The sequence below is a fragment of the Peromyscus eremicus genome, chromosome X (genome assembly GCF_949786415.1).
Source record: "Peromyscus eremicus chromosome X, PerEre_H2_v1, whole genome shotgun sequence".
Lineage (NCBI taxonomy): Eukaryota > Metazoa > Chordata > Mammalia > Rodentia > Cricetidae > Peromyscus > Peromyscus eremicus.
In genome coordinates, this window is record NC_081439.1 from 108,787,547 (window position 1) to 108,807,279 (window position 19,733).

The following is a 19,733-nucleotide window of genomic DNA, read 5'->3' on the forward strand; positions in this document are numbered from 1 at the left end:
TAGAGGATGGCCAACAGAAGGTTTCATAACCTTAAGGATTTTTTTTTTCAGCATGCTGTGGGTCCCATCGGCCCAGATCATCTGGTATGACTGTTTCTTTTCTCTGACAGTCTTCAAAGTCCTCTGAATCCTTCTGGTGTGTTGCAGATAAGCATTTTGAAGCCCGCCTTCTGCTGGCCCGGCTCTGGAGTCCTAAAGTCCTTCGGGTGTCTGGCTGCAGTTCCCCAGGTTGGTCGCAGGGGGCGAAATCTGCGGCGGCCTGGCAGGCGGGCGGGGGCGGGAGGCGCCGCTCTCTCTCGGGTCAGACTCTCTCTTCCCAGCTCCCCAGCTCCCCGGCTGGCTCCCAGGCTCCCGGGCTCCCGGGCTCCCAGGCTCGCAGCGCCCGGTGGCGCCGGAGCCCTTTCTGTCCGCCTAGCCGAGGCGGGTGGGCGGCAGGCCGCAGGAGGCGGTGTCGTGGAATCCGCCGGCAGTCCGCAGCCCCGCAGAGCCTGGAGGCCGCCCTGATGGAGCCACAGCTCCCGATCGGAGCTCAGCCCCTGGCAGTATCCGTCTGAGAAAAGGGGGAAGGGGAAGGGAGGCCACACGGGCGGGGGTGCGCGGGCCGGGGTGCCGCACGTCCTGGGGCGAGCGGAGCAGGGGAATGGGGTAGGCTCGGGAGGGAACACTGGGGGAACCAAGGAGGGCGGCTGGTATGCGCCCGGCCCCGTGTCACCCCTCCTTGGCTGAGTTCGCAAAAAAAAAAAAAAGAGAGAGAGAGAGAGAGAGAGAAAGAGAGAGACCCTTGACCAGTGCCTGCATGTGGTGGAGGGTTTGGAGATGAAGGGTCCCTTCCGGGAGCCCTGCGCCCTGACCCTAGCCCAGAGGAACGGGCAATATGAGTAAGTAACCACCTGACTCCCACGGAGGAGAGAGCCTTCTTCCATAAGCCTCCTTGAGTCCAAAACTGCAAGGAGCCACCCACCTTAGCCAAGCGGGCAACAGGTTCACAGCCAGGTGTGAAGAGTGAGCTCTTCCTGAGCAGAGGCCTCCCATCACCAACTTCTAAGCTGCTAGATAACTCCAGGCCCTGAGGCTCAGTGGAAGGGCGCAATGGACAGGGAAGCAGGAAGACTGGGTTCTTAGTTCCTACACCCTGTAACTGACATGTGTTGTGTAACCAAGTTAATAAGGCTTTCTGAGCCTTGGTTTCTTTCCTCTTAAGTTGAATAAAAGCATAAACTGACTTGTGGCTTTTGGAGGTATGACTGGGGGATCATAAATGAAAAAGTGGCTCACAAAGTAAAAGTGCTATGGAAATGCTGTATTGTTAATGTTCCAGACTTGTCTTTTCCCCATTCGACTGGCCCTTCCAGTTCCTGGATCCTCTTTTTCCATTTGCTTGAAGGCATATTCATTAATTCACTAATGTGTTGGCGTAGGGCAGTAGCTGTCTCACTGGACTGGACTTTTGGAAAGAAAAGCTAATGAAATGTATAGAAATAAAGCGACATTTGACATTTTATCAGTGCATGTCACCTCCTTGGATGATAGGAGCTCAGTAAATACTGTTGACTGATTGAGCAAAAGATTATTTTGATAAGCTGTCGAACAGCTGCTAACCTTGCCCCCTTGCTACTAATGACTCATCTTAAGTTTCCATGGTTACGATTATATATCACAACACCCTGTCACTGTGTATGTACAAGCTACTTCCCTTGGTTCACTGGTTTCTGGGAATCAATTTTCCTCCCCATTTAACAATTGTTGATCACATAAATCCTACCATCTCTTAACATTGGATTCTGCATGAAAAACTGTTTGTCTCAGGCCCTATGTTTAAATCCTCTGTCTCAAGCTGTCTAACTCACACAGAAAAAAAGTATCACTATCCTGGCCTGAACTTAGCTGAGGCTATGGGTGCCATTGTTACACCACATGTAACTGTGGGTGCTGATTGTCAACTAGATCTGCAAAGTAGCTATTTCCTAGATCCTGCTTGCTTGGTTGTGTTGATATGAAACATTCATGCTATTTTCCCTAGACTTTATAAAATCCAGGAAGACTAGTATAATAAGAGTACATTCAATGGAACAGGGAATTGAAAGATGCAATTCCACTACCATGTCCAGAGGTGGAAATGGTGTGTAGAAGTGTAACCAGTAGTGCACAAACCAGTAGATTCTATGTATCTTGGTTTCCTCTTCTATATAAAAAAAAGTTATAAGAATGAGTGGAATAGCTACATTGTTGAAATAACCACAGCACAGGAATTGGTCTCCCCTGTTTAGTGGGTTTAGAACTCTAGTGAGGGAGCCAGCAGCAGGTCTGGGGATAAGTAATTTGTTCTGTCTAGTCTCTTGTACTAGAAGAACTTTTAAACTTGGCAAGGGGAGCACTCTTGACTATCTCCCCACAGAGAAATCAAACCCTTGTGCTCTGAATCTATATAAATGATAAGGGTATAGCAACAGCTACTGTGTGATGGTGTGATGATGGCTCTGAGCACTTATCATGCCCCTTTACAGGTATAGAAATTGAGATTAAGTATTGAGTTGCAACATTGCATAGCTAAGATCTAAACCTATGCAATATAATTCAGAATTCCACTGAGAAATTTCGTGTTTTGTTTCGTTTTGTAGACAGGATTTCTCAGTGTAGCCCTGGCTGTCCTGGAGCTCCCTCTGTAGACCAGGATGGCCTCAAACTCAGAGAACTGCCTGCCTCTGCCTCCAGAGTGCTGGGATTAAAGATGCAGCGGGGAAATTTCTTTTGAAAACATTCACTGGAGGCACCTAAAACTATAATAAGCCTCAAAAGTTTTTTTCTCTTAATGTCTTCTCTGACCTAGATGTCTAGAAGTTTTTACTTTGGGCGTTTTTGTCTTAGAACCTGAAGCCTATCTCCATATTTAGCTCTGTGGTTCTGAATATAGAAGAGCTTTGCTTGAGAGACCAAAATGAAAAATAAAAGTATGGAGGTTCAGGAGAAAATCAAATGTTAAAATTACTTATTTCTGGCCGGGCAGTGGTGGCGCATGCCTTTAATCCCAGCACTCGGGAGGCAGAGCCAGGCGGATCTCTGTGGGTTCAAGGCCAGCCTGGTCTACAGAATGAGCTCCAAGACAGGCACCAAAAATACACAGAGAAACCCTGTCTTGAAAAAAAAATACTTATTTCTTCAGAGAGTTTCATTTAAACGTTTACTTCTGCTTATAGTCTAATTAAAGTTGTTCACTTTTTCAACCAGTAGTCATTGAGTTTCTGTAGACTGTAGACAAAACTGAATAGGTTCTTTGCTCTGAAGGAGCTCCAATCAATGAGGGGAAATAGAAATAACTGCTGTTTAAGTGTTCTGTTGGAAAACCAGGCTAAGGGGATCTGCTTGGAAGTATTTGGAAAAGGCTTTACAGAGGAGGTCATATTTGAACTGGGGCTCAAGAAGAAAAAAAAACTGAAGAGTACTTGATGTGGAAGAGCCAGTTGATGTTTAGAATGGCAGTTTACCAATTAGGTTATACTAAAAAAAAAAAAAAAAGCCCAACATGGTGGTATTCATCTGTAATCCCTGTACTTTGTTTGGAGTCTGGGCAGGAAGATGATGAGTTTGAGATAAGCCTGTGCTATATACTGAGTTATAGGCCAGCCAGAACTACAATAGTGAAATCCTGTCTCAACAATGTAAGGAGTGAGTATACATGAATTTAGAAGTCTTGCACTTCATACTTGCGGGTCAGATTCATTTGTGTTTTCATAAAAATACCAGCCTGAAGTTAGAAACCAGAGGACATACACAAAGGGTGTGAAGACAACCCACTTACGGTTTTGGCTGCCTTTTTGGTTGCTGGTGTTATTTTGACAGTTCCAGGAATGACTGTTATTATTCCTCCAGCAACCTACATTTATGTGTGAAAGAGACAGAACCCTTCTTTGGTCAAATACATGAAACCGAATGTGAAAAGCTAATGAGCAGGTTGTCTAATTCATTGATTCAGTGCACATAAGTGTCTGTGACATGCCAGGCTCTGGGCCAAGCACTAGAAATACTATGACAAAAAGATAGCCATAGTCCCTGCCATCAACGAGTTCCCTTAAAGCTGGAAGTTCTTCAGTCTGAGGTTTATCCAATGAAGGTGTATAACTTGCAATGCATGCTCTGAAGACTGATTTTAGGAAATAGACTATTATACATTCTTCAGGCCTGTAAGCCAGTTTGGATGTTCAGATGTTGATCACCACTATTATCCTTTTAGCCCTTGAGCAACATCTACCAACCATGATGCTCAGATCGAGTGGACTAAATGCAGCAAGCCTAATAAACACAGATTATATTTGTGTAGCAAGACAACAGGTGTTTTGTTGCTAAAGATTTGGCATTTTCAGTAGCTATTCGTTAATACATTCTTCTATGTTCTAGGTTAATAATCCAGTTGCATGGGAAGGAACAGCATGTTCAAGATATCATCCCTATAAATAGCCACTTCAGATGTGTTCAAGGTACTTGCTTTAATGACTTAGCTAGTTTTATAAGACTTCGCCTCGGTCATTAATGCAGTGTATAATGTCATACATATTCAAATTTGTCACTGCATGTAAAATCACAGAAAAAGTTAACACTTCTAACCTGCCATTGAAAAGATAAGTGCTATGTTTAAAATGCTGAAGAATTATATTTTAAGATACATATATAACCTGCTTCCCTGAGTAGGGTTGGAGATAGGTGTAAGTAATCTTTTATGCTGACTGACATATATGTGGATTTAAATGACTACCTTGGGTTAAACCAACATTCTGTCCATTGTAAAGGATTCACATATTTTGGCACTTTGTTTCCAAAGTACTGGATTTAAGTTGCCTTGGCAACATGAAGTATCAGATTGTAATGTCTCATACTCAGTTATGTTGGTTCTTAAGCCTTGACATTGGTGAATCATAACTCTGGGGAGGGAATACTTGGCTTTCTGCCCTCACATTTGAGGACTGAGCATAGAAAAATCTTATTTCATTTGCTACAATGAAACTCAAAACCTGGGAGAGCTGTGTAGGAGGTATTGCTTCTGCAACTTCACATTGCTCTAGAAAGGAAACTGATTACTAGAGAACAAATATATTATGTCTCCCAAAGGTCCAGGTCCAGTGTTTCTTTCAGGGAGAAGCATTCTATATTCAGTGTAGAGTCTTGAGAACTGGAATCCTACCTTGCACGGGTGCTTTCTGCACTCAACTTTATCTTTTCACAACAGTAACATGCATGCTGTAAAAGGGTTGGAAAGAGCAGCAATGCACAAAGAAAACAAGTCACCTACATTCTCATCCTTTAGAGACACCTAGCATTTCTTTTTCTCTGTGCACATAACACATCATTTAAGTAGGACTCATCGTGTTCAACATTTTTTTTCTCATCCACTTGCTACTGTATTATGAATGTTGTCCATGCTGTTGATGGCTATATGCTGTTCCATTTTATGAATAGCTCATAATCTAAGTATTCCCTCTGGCTGACATTTGGATTACTGTTCACTGGTATAAATAGTAATGGAGTGAACATCTCTGTACATAAATCTTCCCACATATTTATTATTTGCTCAGGATTTATCCCTGTAAAGTGTGTATGACTTTTAAGACAGTATGCTGAAAAGAAAACACAGTACGTATTAAGAACTAAAAAATACTGAGCTGGCCATAGTGGCTCACACCTATTATCCCGGAGGAAGGCTGAAGCAGCAGGGTTGTAAATTAGAGGCCAAGCAAGAGTTCCAGGCTAGACTTGACCATGTGGTAAGACCCTCCCTCCAACAACAACAAAAAGCAGAAGGAACAAGGAGAGGACAGAAAAGGGGGAAGGAGGAAGAGAAAAAGGAGGGGGTAAATTGAAACACCTACAGGAGTAGTGTCTACAGTGTGGCAAAAAGCAAGTCAGCTGTTAGTCTGCCCCATGTGGGAGACATTCTTAACAAGGCCCCTGCATGCCGTAATAGGTTACTGCACTCACCTTACTTTGTACGTGGTAGCCTAACACAAAAGAGCCAAAGGTTTTTTGGTGTCTTACCATGGTTTTGGCCTTTCCTACTACTTCTAGGGTCTCGTTTCTATTATTATTATTATTATTATTATTATTATTATTATTATTATTGTTTTTTTGAGACAGGGTTTTTCCATGTAGTTTTGGTGCCTGTCCTGGATCTCGCTCTGTAGACCAGGCAGGCCTCGAACCCACAGAGATCCACCTGGCTCTGCCTCCCGAGTGCTGGGATTAAAGGCATGCGCCACCACCGCCCGGCTCATTTCTATTATTTCTAATAAGAAGTAGATGGCCTGTTGCTATATTGCAGTGGAAAACATGTATGCCGTTGTTTCCCCCATGACAAATTGAAATGTTATGCCCTTGAGTTTTCACTTCCTTTCCGTTTCCTGACTTGTGTTTCTATTTGGAAAACTAATCACTCAGTTTTGTGGAACTAAAGGGTGCTACAGAACAATGGTGAATGTAGACTATGTCTTCATTTCCTGCTTACATCAGTCACTCGGCACAGATAGTAGTGAGACTGCATTCTGCTATTAGACAACTAGTCCCTTACTAGTTGCTTTTTTGCACCTGAGTAGTAGAACCTGGTGTTGAATCTAGCGTGGTGAAGGAGCTAGAAAAATGTGTGGTTTCCCATCTGATCAAGAGAGGTCTGGGTTGATTCCAACTCTCAGAACCAAGAGTCAGCTCTGAGGCAATAGCCTGTGCTCAAATCTAGGGAAGTCTGAGAGGAAAAGATAGGTTAAGTTCAGATACTCAGGCAAAAAAAGGAAGTCCAGGAAAACCAACGAGAGAAAAGAGAACTCTAAACTTGCAAACAGCTTGTGCTGTCTTCTTCTTTTTTTTCCCATTGACACATAACTCCTCTGCATATTATAGGGAGTACAGTGTAACAATTTGAAACATGTTATGATCAAATTGAAGTAATACCGTTTCTTTCTATTGGGAACCCCCAAAGTCATCTAGTTATTCTAAGATCCGTAACAATGTGTGATATACTGTAGTTTTCCTGCTACACGGTGGAACACTAGAACTGAGTCCTCCTGTCTAACTGTACTTGGATATCCATTATTCCCTCTCATGATCCCTTCACCCACTACTTGATCCTAGTCTTTAGTGCTTCTACTCTGTGCTTCTATGAGATCACTTTTTAAAACTTCCACGTGTAAGTGAGAACGTGCAATATTTGTCCTTCTGTGACTGGTTTATTTCATAATGTCCTTCAGTTCCATCCAATGGCCCAAAGGACTGGATTTCATTTTTTTTGTCCTTAAATGGTATTCCACTGTGTGTTATGCACTAGATCTTCTTTATTCATCTGTCTGTGATCACTTCAGTAGATGGCTCTTGTGACTAGTGCGCCAATTGAGATGGTACTGTAAGAGTCTGAAACTTCTTATTGAGTATTATAGCTTTTACCCACAGACATTCACTGAAGCCTAAGAGAAAAGAACTTTAAGTATACTCTACTCTTAGACAGGGCAAAAGCAAAGATAATGAGATCATTGACAAATTTTCAGAGACTATGTCTGAGTTGAGAGAATCATTCTGAGAATAATTCTGTTCTGGGGCATCTAGTCACTTCCCTGGCTTTCTAAAAGATCTAAAGAACACAGAGAGCTAAACTTTCCTTCACTTGCATGAACATGTTATCATGTTCCGTACTACTAAGTCACTGTCTCTTATTATTCTTTGAGGAGCTCTAGTTGGGTCCTTGATCAGAACTTTTTAAAGTTGAATTGTACATAGTCTTTATAACCTGGGCCTATTAAAATTCCTTTTCAAAATATGCCAAACAAAAACAATCAAAGAATTCTTTAATGTGTTCTAAGACTCATGAGAGGTGACTGAGAGATGCTCTTATTTAGTTATGAAATAGTGCTTTCATGATAATGAGTAGTTTTCTTCTCCTCTGTGATTCTGTTGTGTTTTTTTCCTCCCCTTAGAAGCAGAAGAAACTCTTTTGATTGATATTGCTTCAAACAGTGAGTATCTTTTTGAATGGAGTTGATTTTCATTCTATATATACTGACTTTATTACTCTATATTTAAGAAACTTTTGGGGGTATATCTTATATTTTTGCCATCTCATTCTGTAGTCGCCATTTTCTTAAGGCTACAAATTATCCTCATCTCTCAAAGCCATTCCATCTGAGCCTGAGAAAACACAGGTAACTGCTAAGAATCCTTACAAACCTGAAATGTGATCAGCTCTTCTGCTGCTGAAGAGTTTTAAACCACTTGAAGCTGCAAGTGTGGTCACTACCAAGTGCATCACTGCTGTAGGACTGATTAATTATAAAGAAGAGCTAGAAAAATGCTTAAAGCACGTAAGGTTTACAGGTCTTTTTTTTTTATTGGTGTGGGGGGGCCCTTTTGCATGTGTTTTACATTTGTGTGTATGCAGATGAGCATGCATGTGTGTGTACATGTACATGTGTGTGCATTTGTTTGTGTGGAGACCTTGGGTCAGCGACAATAAGTAGCATTTTTTAGATGTTGTCCACCTTTGTTTTTGAGACAGGGATTCATCAGCTTGGAGTTCACCAATTAACCTAGGCTGGCTGGCCAGGAAGTACCAGGAATCTACCTAGTTCTGCTTCCCCAACACAGATTACAAGTATCCACCACCATTTTGAGCTTTTTTATGTAGGTTCTGAAGACCAAACTCAGGTCCTCATGCTTAAATGCCAGACACATTACTGACTAAGCTATCTACCCGGCCATATTAATTTTTTTTAAATATGATTACGTTCTTATCCTTCTTCTTTATCCTCCCCCAGCCCCTCTGAAGTCTTTCCCTTTCAATTTCTTCCATGGCACCCTACTCTCAAATTGTTAGCCTCTTTTTTATTATTATGGTTACATATGTATATGCATGCATGTATGCATAAATATATAAATACAACCTGCTGAATATGTTTCTGTTGTTTGTGTGTATATAGTTTCAGAGGTGACCACTTTTTATTGGATAACAAATTAGGGGCTCATCCCTGGGTGAAGCTAATTCTCCCCCTCTCAATAGTCATTAGTTGCCTTGTCTTTTGTTGTTAGCATACAAAGTAATAAATTTCATCGTGACATTTTCAAACAAACATTTTCAAACCAAATTACTTTGGTTTTATTGATTTTCCTCCCACACCAGCCTGCCTCCTTCCTCCTGACCCCTTTCTTCACCTCGCTGATCCTCCTTCTGCCTGCATGTCACATATATTCTTTTACCCTGTTTTCCTCTCCCCCACTTTCCCTTAAGATCTCTCTCATGATCCCCTTTCCAGTCTCATAACCTGTACCCCCCCAAACATATACAGATGCACCTGTAAACATATTAAAATTTAGGCTCTACATATGAAGGAAAACATGCAGCATTTGTCTTTCTGAGTCTGAGATACTTCGTTAACACTGTCATTGTAATTTGGTTACACCCATTTTCCTGCAAATGTCACGATTCTGGTTTTCTTTGTGGCTGAATAAATGTTCATCTTTCGACTACTATTATACTGTAGACTTTTCTCCCACCTTCTTTTTATGTTTTTGTGTAAATTCACAATATTTCCCCCTGTTCCTTATATTATGTTGAAAGGCACAGAATACAGTAAATTACTTGTTTGAGCATTCTTTTTTCTTTGTTGAAATAATTTGTGTCCTACTTAAAGCCCTGTTCCCTCAAGGCCTCCATTCATCAAAGGGAACATGGTCTTCTTTTTGCTGTTTCTGTGCTTTCATTTTTATCAGTTTGATGCAAATCACTGACTTTCTGTGCAAGATGTTCTTTGTTTATCATCTAATTGTACTGTGCTCTGGAGAGGAGAAAATGGGGGCACTTGATTGCTACTGTGACTACTGTGTGGTTGCTATGGAAAGTGTATCTGACCACATAAATCTAAATGAAATGGCTTGCCTTATCTCTTGCTGGAGTCCTTGGATAAGTAGAACTTGCCATTTAGCTTGGGGCTACAGGTTGCACAGAATTTTGTTTGGAGACAGTCTGTGCCCTTGGCACTATTAATTTGTGCTGAATGGTTTTCTAGTTTGGGTTCATTATTCCTTTCTTTAATCATAGAATATGGCTATCTTAAAGCTAGTCCTAACATGCTATGTAAACCTAGCTGCTAGCTTCTGTTGCAGGTATCCTAAAGAGAAAATAACTCAGAATCTGTCTTTCATTGTAACTAGACAAGAGAAGGCAAAAACAGCACCAGGTTGGAGACGTAGCTCAGTTGATAGAATGTTTGCCTAGCATCCAAAAAGCCCTGGTTCCATCATCCCCAGCATGACATAAACCAGGTGTGGTGGTGCACATCTGTAACCTCAGTGCTTGAAGTGCAGGCAGGAGGATCAGGATTTCAAGTCTATGCTTAGTTACATAGTGAGTTCCGAGGTAGCCTGGGCTGCATGAAACCCTTCCTGTCATCAAAACAGGGTTTTTTGGTTTTGTTTTGTTGTTGTTGTCTTTGTTGTTGTTGTTGTTGTTGTTGTTAAGGAATACAGAGTCAGGGAGAAAGTCTCAGTGAGTAAAAGCACTTCCTACACAAGACTGATAATCGGAGCTCAACGCCTAGAAAATAGTACCCTTTGTTAATGGGCAAGACTGATTTTAGTGTAAATACATATTGTCTAGATACTACTAGTAAACATCTTGAAAATAGTCCTTCTGGTTATAAAGTTAATACATCTTGATTATGTATAATTTGTGACCATCCAAAGGTTTTGAAGAATCAAATTAAAATTATTAGGTAGAATGGGAGAGATGGCTCAGGATTTAAGAGTAAGTAGTGCACTTGCAGAAGACCCAGGTTCAGTTCCCAGCACCCACTTCAGGTGGCTCACAACTGCCTGTAACTCCAACTCCAAGGGATCCAGTGCCCTCTTCTAGACTCCACAGACACCTGCACTCTATGTGCACAAATGTACACACATAATTAAATATAATCTTTGAAAATTATCGTATAATCTTGAAGTTATACTGTAGCTAACATTTATATGTGTTTCCTACTGTTTTAGATGTTATATTTCCATATAATTGGAATCCTTCTACATAGTTTTTGTGGGAGGGTTCTCATGCTGAGCTTTGACCCCAGAGGAACTGAGCTTTATCCCTACTGCTTTATTGACAGTTTTTATTATGGATTTTCACTTACCACTTTGCCATGACATTTCCGTTATGTCATTTCACATCATTTTAAACAGAATGTTGCTGTAGTTGTTGTTCTTCATTTGAGACAGAGTTCTATATATGCTAGGTTAGCATCAAACTCTAATCAAAGATGACACTGACCCTCTACCCAGTGCTGGGATTAATGTCTTACTCCACCATGCCTGGTTGTTTAAACATTATTTTAATAACCAATAGTTTACCATAGCTATTTTGTCATAGTTTTATTAAATTAGTTTCTTTATAAAATTAAATCATCTTGAGGGGACATAATTCATGTTATGGTCCTCTTTTATAGCTCTCTGTAAAACCATGTAGTTTCTTTATATACATCAGATTTTTAGGTTAAGAATTTCATGGTGATTTGATTTGCTGATATTGTGGGGGGTTTTCTGTTACCTTCTGATTGCTTATTACTAACATATAGAGCAACTAATAAGTCATGGGTATTTTATCCAGCCACTTCGCTTAATTTATTTTTAATATTTTTTGCTGTTTTTTTCCATTTTGGTAGATAGATAACCTTAATTATCTTCAAATAACTATTCTGCCTTATTTCTAATTGCTGCAGCCATTACTGTCTTTCATGTCTTACTGGACCAATGAGAATTTGGGGACCAATGTTAAGTAATGGTGTTAATCCTTGGGTGGCTCTGGGTTTCAGTGAAGATGCCTCAAGTGGCATTTCCCAGTTAAAGACATTCTTGCTCAACGACTTGCTGGTTCTTTTTTCCAAAATTAAGAAACTGCATTTAAACCAGACATGGCATGTTCCAGTAGTCAGAATACTTGGAAGACTTAAGCAAGATGGTGATGAATTCAAGGTTAGGGCTATATAGCAAGTTCAAGACCAGCCTGAGCCACATAGCAAAACTCTTGTCACCTACCAAAAAAACAAAACCAACAGCAAAAAAGGCATTTAGTTTTTGCTGTTCTTTAACATATGCTGAATTTATTAAATTTTCTCCCTGTTCATGGAGATGAATATATTTTCCCTTTTTCTTTCCTTTATATCTTTATGACCTTTAGATGAACTCTATTATGCTAATTTTTAAATATTACCCTACCTAGTCTATTCATTATTCCACAAATATTTGTTGAGTGCCTTCTATTTGTCAAACCTGGTCATAAATCCCACAAAATCATCCAAGCACAGCAGAGATAATAGTCCTGCTGTTGCTTTGGTTTTTCCTTCTGTGATTTTTGTTGCTAGAGCCACAGAGATGCCTATAATTCACAAATTTATTCAATAAACATCTGAGTACATTTGGGGTATATACGCTGTGCTACTCTCTAAAAACACAAGAAAAAGCAGGAAGGGTTACTAAGTTGGGCAGTGTAGTCGGGCAAGGCATTTACAAAGAAGAGACATTTTTGATTGGGAACAGAGGGACTAAGAGACAGGTAACAACTGGAGGGGGGAAAGAATATTCCTGATAAAGGGGGTCAAGAGACTCCAAATTTAGAAGTACCCTGACACTTTCTGGGAAATAAAAGCTAGGGTGCCTGGAATAGGGCTTGAACACCAAGGTAAGAGGGGCTATGGCCCCATCCCGTAGAATCTTGTAAGCCACAGTGTTGAATCTGCATCTTTAGATTTTAAAATGAGAAGTTAAGGATTTTATGCTGATATAGCATCATTTGCCTGGAAGCAGAAAGACCTCTTGAGAGGCTGCTTTGGTTGCATATGCTGGAGAGTATGATGGTGATAGAAATGGAGAGAAGTGAGCAGATTCGACAGATGAATTTGGAAGTGAGATCAAGAAGAATTGGCTTGGGTGTGGGGAGTGGGAGGAAGAGAAGTGTCAAGGATGAATACAGGCTTTCTAATGGTGCCCATTCGCATAACTACATTGGAGATAGAATGAGTTTTCCTTTGAGAGGACCGTCAAGAATTCATCTTTTAAGCTGGGCGGTGGTGGCGCACGCCTTTAATCCCAGCACTCAGGAGGCAGAGCCAGGCGGATCTTTGTGAGTTCGAGGCCAGCCTGGACTACCAAGTGAGTTCCAGGAAAGGCGCAAAGCTACACAGAGAAACCCTGTCTCAAAAAACCGGAAAAAAAAAATTCATCTTTTAAAATAGATTTTATTTGTTTGAGAATTTTATATAATACATTTTGATTGTTTTTACCTACTCCTGGGCATGGAGTCATCCACTACAGGGTGGTTAACCTACCAGGAGCCACACTCTTAAAGAAAGCTGACTCTCCCTCCCCTTGAAGCCATCAGCTGTCCATAGCTCTTCAGTTGGAGTAAGGGCTCACGAACTCCTTTACACTTGATGCTAGAATGTTGATTGGCTGATTTTGGGCAGATGCTGTGCACATAATCACAGCTGCTGTGAGCTCGAGTGCAGTGTGGTCCTGTCATGTCAGGAAGACAGTTTTGTTTCCGTCTTCCTCAGCCTCTGGCTCTTACTGTCCTTCTATCCTCTCCTTCAGATGGTTCCTGAGCCTTGGGAAAGGCGTGTGATGTAGAAGTCCCATTTGTGGCCAAGCATTGCCACTGACACTTACCCTTTGCATTTTGACAAGTTGTGAGTTTCTTCCTTAACCACTCTCCACTGCCCAAACTTTTGGATAAAGGCTTAGTGAGAGCTTTGAGGGAGGTTGATACTGTGTCTATTTAGCGGAGTAATAGCAGTAGGTTTAGCCCTAGGGCTTTTGAGCGCCCCCACCAAGGGTTTGTGACTAGACTTACAGTAACAGTGAATGCAATGTTTGCCATGTTTGACTGAGATTTCTCTGAGACACTTGTGTGTGGATGACAAATTGGTAGCCAAACCGATGTCACTCAGACGTGAAGTCTAAACCACTAGCACGTGAATGATATACAAACCATGAGAAATGATGTGATTGTGTCGAGAGCTGTGCTGTTTCACACAGTGGAGTCTAATGCATATACCTTACATGAATTAGAAGTAAAATTTAAAGTTCCCTGCTCCATTTCAGTACAAACTAGCCATATGTGTCAGTACTGGGTAGCCCAGCTCTAGAGCATGCACATCAATCATCACAGAAAATTTGGGACAGTGCTCTATAGAATGAGAAAATAATTTGAGTTAATTCAAAGAATTCTGTTTCTTCAAAGTTACATAAAAAGTTACAAAAAAAAGTAGTAACAACTAATGTCCATAGTAGACCAACTGGATGAGTATTTTTGTAAATTTGGAATGGAAAACATCTACCCAAAGAATATTAGTAAGTACAATTCCTGAGAGGGCTAGGGGATATGTGAGGAGTGATTGGGATCTTAGTGGAAGGGGTCTTCTTTGGATCAGATAGGAGAAGAGATGAGTACAAACAGGTAGGTTCTCATTCTTTCAAGTCTAGGTTAAGCAATCTGCTGAGGTGGGAGGACATGAGAAAGAGTTGGTCCACAATCTGAGAATACATGTGAAGATGTGAAATAGTTATTCCTGATAATATTAGGAAACTAGTTAACTGTGGGAAACTATTGATTTCTAGGCTAGAGGGTCCCTTTGAGGTTGGTGATCAAAATTTTATTATGATAACAAATCTGAATGTATATGTGTCTCAGTTCAGGTTTATATTGCTTTGATGGACCACCATAACCAAAAAGAAAGTTTGTCGGGGAAAAGGTTTACTTGGCTTATGTTTTCATATTACTGTTCATCATCAAAGGAAGTCAGGACAGGAACTCAAACAGGGCAGAAACCTGGAGGCAGGCACTGATGCAGAGGCCATTGAGGGGTGCTGCTAACTGGCTTGCTCATCATGGCTTGCTCCCCCTTCAATCACTAATTAAGAAAATGCTCTACTGGGGGGCCCACAGCCAGATCTTATGGAGGCATTCTCTCAATCAAGGTTTCCTCCTCTCAGATGACTATAATTTGTGTCAAGTTGACATAAATCTAGCCAGCACAATATGTATGTGTACTTGTATGCAGATTTCCTCTGGTTGCTCTGGTAGAAGTACAGAGAAGGCAATTAGTTGGACTTTTGTGGGTTGGCATTTAGCCAAATAGGTGCTGTGGGAGACCAGAGGTAAGGCAATTGTGGATTTTTGCAACAGACTATGATGATGACATCTGTTTGAGAAAAGGGGAAGTGAAAGCAAGAAGGCTTCCATGGATAAAAAGGGATTAATGGACCAAGATTCTGTGAGGTCCAAAACAATTACAGTAAAAAGATAATAAGCAAGTAAATTGGGAGGAATAATAGGTCACAGAAAGATGTTTGATTTGATGTGTGTTAGGTGATGGTGTTTCCATGATGAAAAATCTAGGATATTATTGAGGGAGTCCCTGTAGGGAGGGAGGAAATGATGGAATGGGAAGGTCATTGGGTGAAGAAATTGAAGGTGTTAACTGGATTTTCTGCACCAATTTTGAAACAAGACTGAATAATGACAGGAATTTGAGTGGAGGTTTTATGTATCAGGCGTTGGATCCTGAATTCTGAGGTTTGTGGAGAGTGGTGCTCTCATAGAGGAAGAAAGAGAATGCAGTATAGCCCAATGGATAATCCTCAGGAGGAAGGAGTTTTCTGAAAGAGATGGGGAGGGAGTAGTCTACAGGTGGTACTGAATTGCATATGTTTTAAGCCAGGCATGATAGTACCTGTCTATAGTGTCAGCTACATGAAAAACTGAAGGAGAAGGATCACTTGAGACCAGGAATCCAAGGCCAGGCTGTGGAAGAGTAACCCACTTGGAAACCAGTCAGTTTGCATTTGCCTCTGATTTTCAATGTGGTTGTATGTTGGAATCCCTAGCAAGTATTTCACTTAAAACTCCCAGTGGAGTCAAATGTAGTGGCACGTGCCTATAATTCCAGCACTTGGGAGCCTGAGGCAGGGTTGCGGGTTTGAAACCAGCCTGGGCTACACAGTGAGACATTTCTGGGCTTCCTCCCGAGATATTCTCTTTTTATTGTCCTGGGGTGGGGCCCACATGTCCATATGCTCTAAAAACCACCTCTACAGCTGGGGAGATGACTCGGTTGGTAAACTGCTTTCTCTGCAAGCATGAAGACACAAGTTTGATCCCCAGAACCCATGTTTTTAAAAAATAGGTGTGATGGCAAACGTGTGGAGGCAGAGACAGGTAGATCCCTGAGGCTCCCTGGTCAACTAGCCTATACTACCCTACGAGTCCAAGGACAATGAAAGACCCTGTGTATTTTTCAAAAAACAAAGTGAATGGCTCCTGAGGCATAATACCAGAGTTTAACCTCTGTCCTCCACCTGTATGTGCACACATGTATAGGTACACACCTATATGTGCACACATGTGTAGGTGCACACATGTATAGGTACACACCTGTATGTGCACACATGTATAGGTACACACACCTGCACACAAATAAATAAAGCTCTGGTAATGTAATGCAGCTGTGGTTGAGAACTACCAAGAGATACAAAGACTATTCAGATGAAGTGAAAGATACAGGAATGTTTGTTGCCCACAGAAGGCTGAGAGTTGGGGCAGGGTGGAAGAAAAGAGAACAGAAGGATGGGTCTTGAAATAATTGATTAGATTTTCTAAGCAATATGGTAAGAGAACATCCAAAGATAATTTGCAAACAGTTTCTGAAATCTTCTGGCCATCAAATAGATCTATTTTATATTTGCTAAATTCTATCTTTCAAGAGTTGTAGAAAAGAGATAAAATGTTCTTGTACTAAATTTGTGTCAGATAGAGATTGCTTTGTTTACCTATTCTGATTGTAACTGCCATGAGACAGGGAGGGCTCGGGTCCTGAAGCTTTGCCCAGGAGCTTTAAGGCTGCTCCTAATTGACATATGTCTCCCTGCCTTTGTTCTCTGTACAGTGGATCCCCCATTGAGTATCTTATCTGTGGCCCTCTTGGTTGTCTTTCGTTTTCTCCATTTTCATCCTTTTTATTCTTCTGACCAGTAATTTTATTTTCAAAAAAAAAATCACTGTGTTCTATGAAGATGGAAAAAAAAGAGATTTTTTTTTAAAAGACAAAAACAGAACCAAAGGTGAGAAGTGGGATATGAATTCCATTTTCCCCTTTCTTTATTATTTGTAAGTGTAGAAAAATCCTGTTCCACAGCCATTTGTTAAATGCCTTCTAGCTTTGAAGTCTGCCATCATTGTTACCAAGAGAGTGACCAGCTAGCTCAGGACTTTCTCCATCCCATTATCTGAAAAGTCTTGAAGCACACATGGGAAGCCCTTAAGTTTCAGACACCTCTGAAACTGTCGGTTACCCTCGACTGTGGAGATCATTGGGTGATGTGTATGTATGTCCTGCCTCCTGACTATGGAGTGTATAAGGAACAGGAGAAAGCAATGTATGCAATCAACCAATTAGAATAAGAATATAAACAAGTACATCGGCTCCCTAGATCACAAAATCTGAATAGTTGAGTCAGACGGTAATTTTAGGCCATCCAGAAACAGGAGAGAGTATGTTGTGCCCTTAAAAAGTCTAAGCTTGGGGCTGGAGAGATGGTACAACTGCTCATCCTGACGACCTGGGTTCAATTTCCAGAACCTTCATGGTAGCTCACAGCTGTCTGTAACTCCGGTTCTAGAGGGACCCAATGCCTTTTCTGGCCTCCAAGGGCACTAGACACACATGTAGTGCACAGACATATATGTAAGCAAAAACACTCATAAAATAAAAATAATATTTTTAATAATTAAAGCTAAGCCAATTTAAGCTAAGTAAATTTGCTTTCTTTAAGTATTACTTATTTTTAATGTGTGTAAGTGTTTTGCATGCATGTATGTATGTGCACCATGTGCATGCCTGGTGCCTGCAGAGGCCAGAAAGGGGCATTGGATCCCCTAAAACTGGATTTCTAGAAGGTTGTGATTTAACATGTGGGTGTTGGGAATTGAACCAAATCATCTGCAAGAGCATCAAGTGCCCTCAGCTGCTAAGCCGCCTCTCCAGCCCCAGTAAATTTGCTTCTAATTCTACTCTTTCTCAATTGACTATTCTTGAACCAACCCACTCTTGGAATAGATTATTATGTTACATTTTCAAGATTCTTCAAGATACTCATTTTTACTTGTATTTTTCACTTGTGTTAATGAGACATAGGTACATCTTTTCAGAACACTTCAAACCAGTCTTGCTACTTTTAATTTACTCTGAACCTAACCATGTTATTTCCTATATTACCTTCATGCTTTAGAATACTATATGATCTGGACTTGAAATGGTAGTAATTTCCATTGTGGAAATAGGAAGAGGGTGATTGATGAATTTATCTTTTGATAGAACTTAGAAATCCCTGCACTGACATCTGAGAGATCGGGACTTAGGAAGCTATGATTTAGTGTGCCTATTGCTAGATCAGTCTGCTCATTGATACAGTTCATCAGCACTGTGAGTACTGTCTTCCTGTAGGGTTTCTTCTCTGCTTCATCCCATCTACCACTGCAGTACCAGAGCCCTTGCTCTTAGACATGTGCTCCTTATTAAGAGTCTAGAATATTTGTAATCGGGACCTCCTACTGAGCAAAAAAAATGAGAATGTTATCTCAATAAAGCAGTATATCCCATAGCTAGGTATCTGTGGATTTAATTCTTTTTAAAGGTGGCTGCAAAATTCGGGTGCAGGGAGACTGGACCAGAGAGCGCCACTTTGAAATTCCTGATGAAGAACACTGCTTAAAGTTCCTCTCAGAAGTCCTTGCGGCTCAGGAAGGTAACTCAAGACTCGGCAATTTTCTTTCCACTATTTCAATGGGAGTAAAATACTGACATGCTGTTTCAGAGGAATGTAGCCATTAACAAAGCCCCTTGAGCCCTGATAACTGGTTTTTTTTTCCTTCAGGAATGAACCCAGGATAGATTAAGGAGCAAGTCTACCCAGCTCTAAACAGAAAGTCAGTGGCATGGCATGCAGTTTTCTGCAGCCTGTAATCCCCTGCTTCTGCCCCCAGATGACTCAGAGCTGTTGGTATTTCCTTAGTCTCTTCCATTCCCTTCCAGAATTGTGCTGACCGTGCACTCAAGGACTTTGAATAAACAAATAGCTTTGGGTTGTAGTTTAGTGATGGTCTTCCCAGTGTCTGACCTAAATCTTGTCTTTCCAGCTCAGTCACAGCTTCTTGTTCCAGAACAAAAAGATTCATCTAGCTGGTACCAGAAATTAGACACTAAGGATAAACCTGCTTATTCAGGTATTGGAATGACTCTTTCACCTCTGGTTGCTATGATCATTTTAGAGTCAGTAGATTGTATTAGTTCAGATTAATTGATTGTGTGGAGTGGTTTTATTGACCCCATGGTCATGGACTAATGCTTCCCTCTGTGGTATAGTAGCTCTTTACAAGCCAACTGGGCAAAAAAAAAAAAGGTAAAAAAGTACAAACTCCACAGCCAGACAGCCTAGGTTCGAATGTCAAGTCAGTAAAATACTGACATGAAACTTACTAATTACGTCATCATCTTTGAGTGACTCAACAACTCTGAACTTCTATTTCCTTCTCTACAATGTGGGAAGATTTTTAATGGCACATACCTTATGAGTTATTGAAATGTAAGGAAGACAAATGGCATATAATCCCTTCTGTAAATGTCGGCTTGTATTATTCAGGGTCCAGATTGGTATAAATTTCTATCATTACA

The 19,733-nt window shown here is 40.9% G+C and overlaps 1 protein-coding gene across 1 annotated transcript in view; it reads left to right on the forward strand.

Annotated features, from left to right (window-relative positions):
• Nucleotides 1–214: 214 nt before the first annotated feature.
• Nucleotides 215–19,733, forward strand: part of Ocrl (OCRL inositol polyphosphate-5-phosphatase) — a 56,970-nt gene continuing 37,451 nt past the window's right edge. Inside the window, exons 1-5 of the mRNA XM_059251445.1 lie at nt 215–228; nt 4,393–4,472; nt 7,947–7,985; nt 18,697–18,807; nt 19,199–19,285. The gene's annotated coding sequence lies outside the window, so the exon portion shown is untranslated. The remainder of the gene's footprint in view (nt 229–4,392; nt 4,473–7,946; nt 7,986–18,696; nt 18,808–19,198; nt 19,286–19,733) is intronic.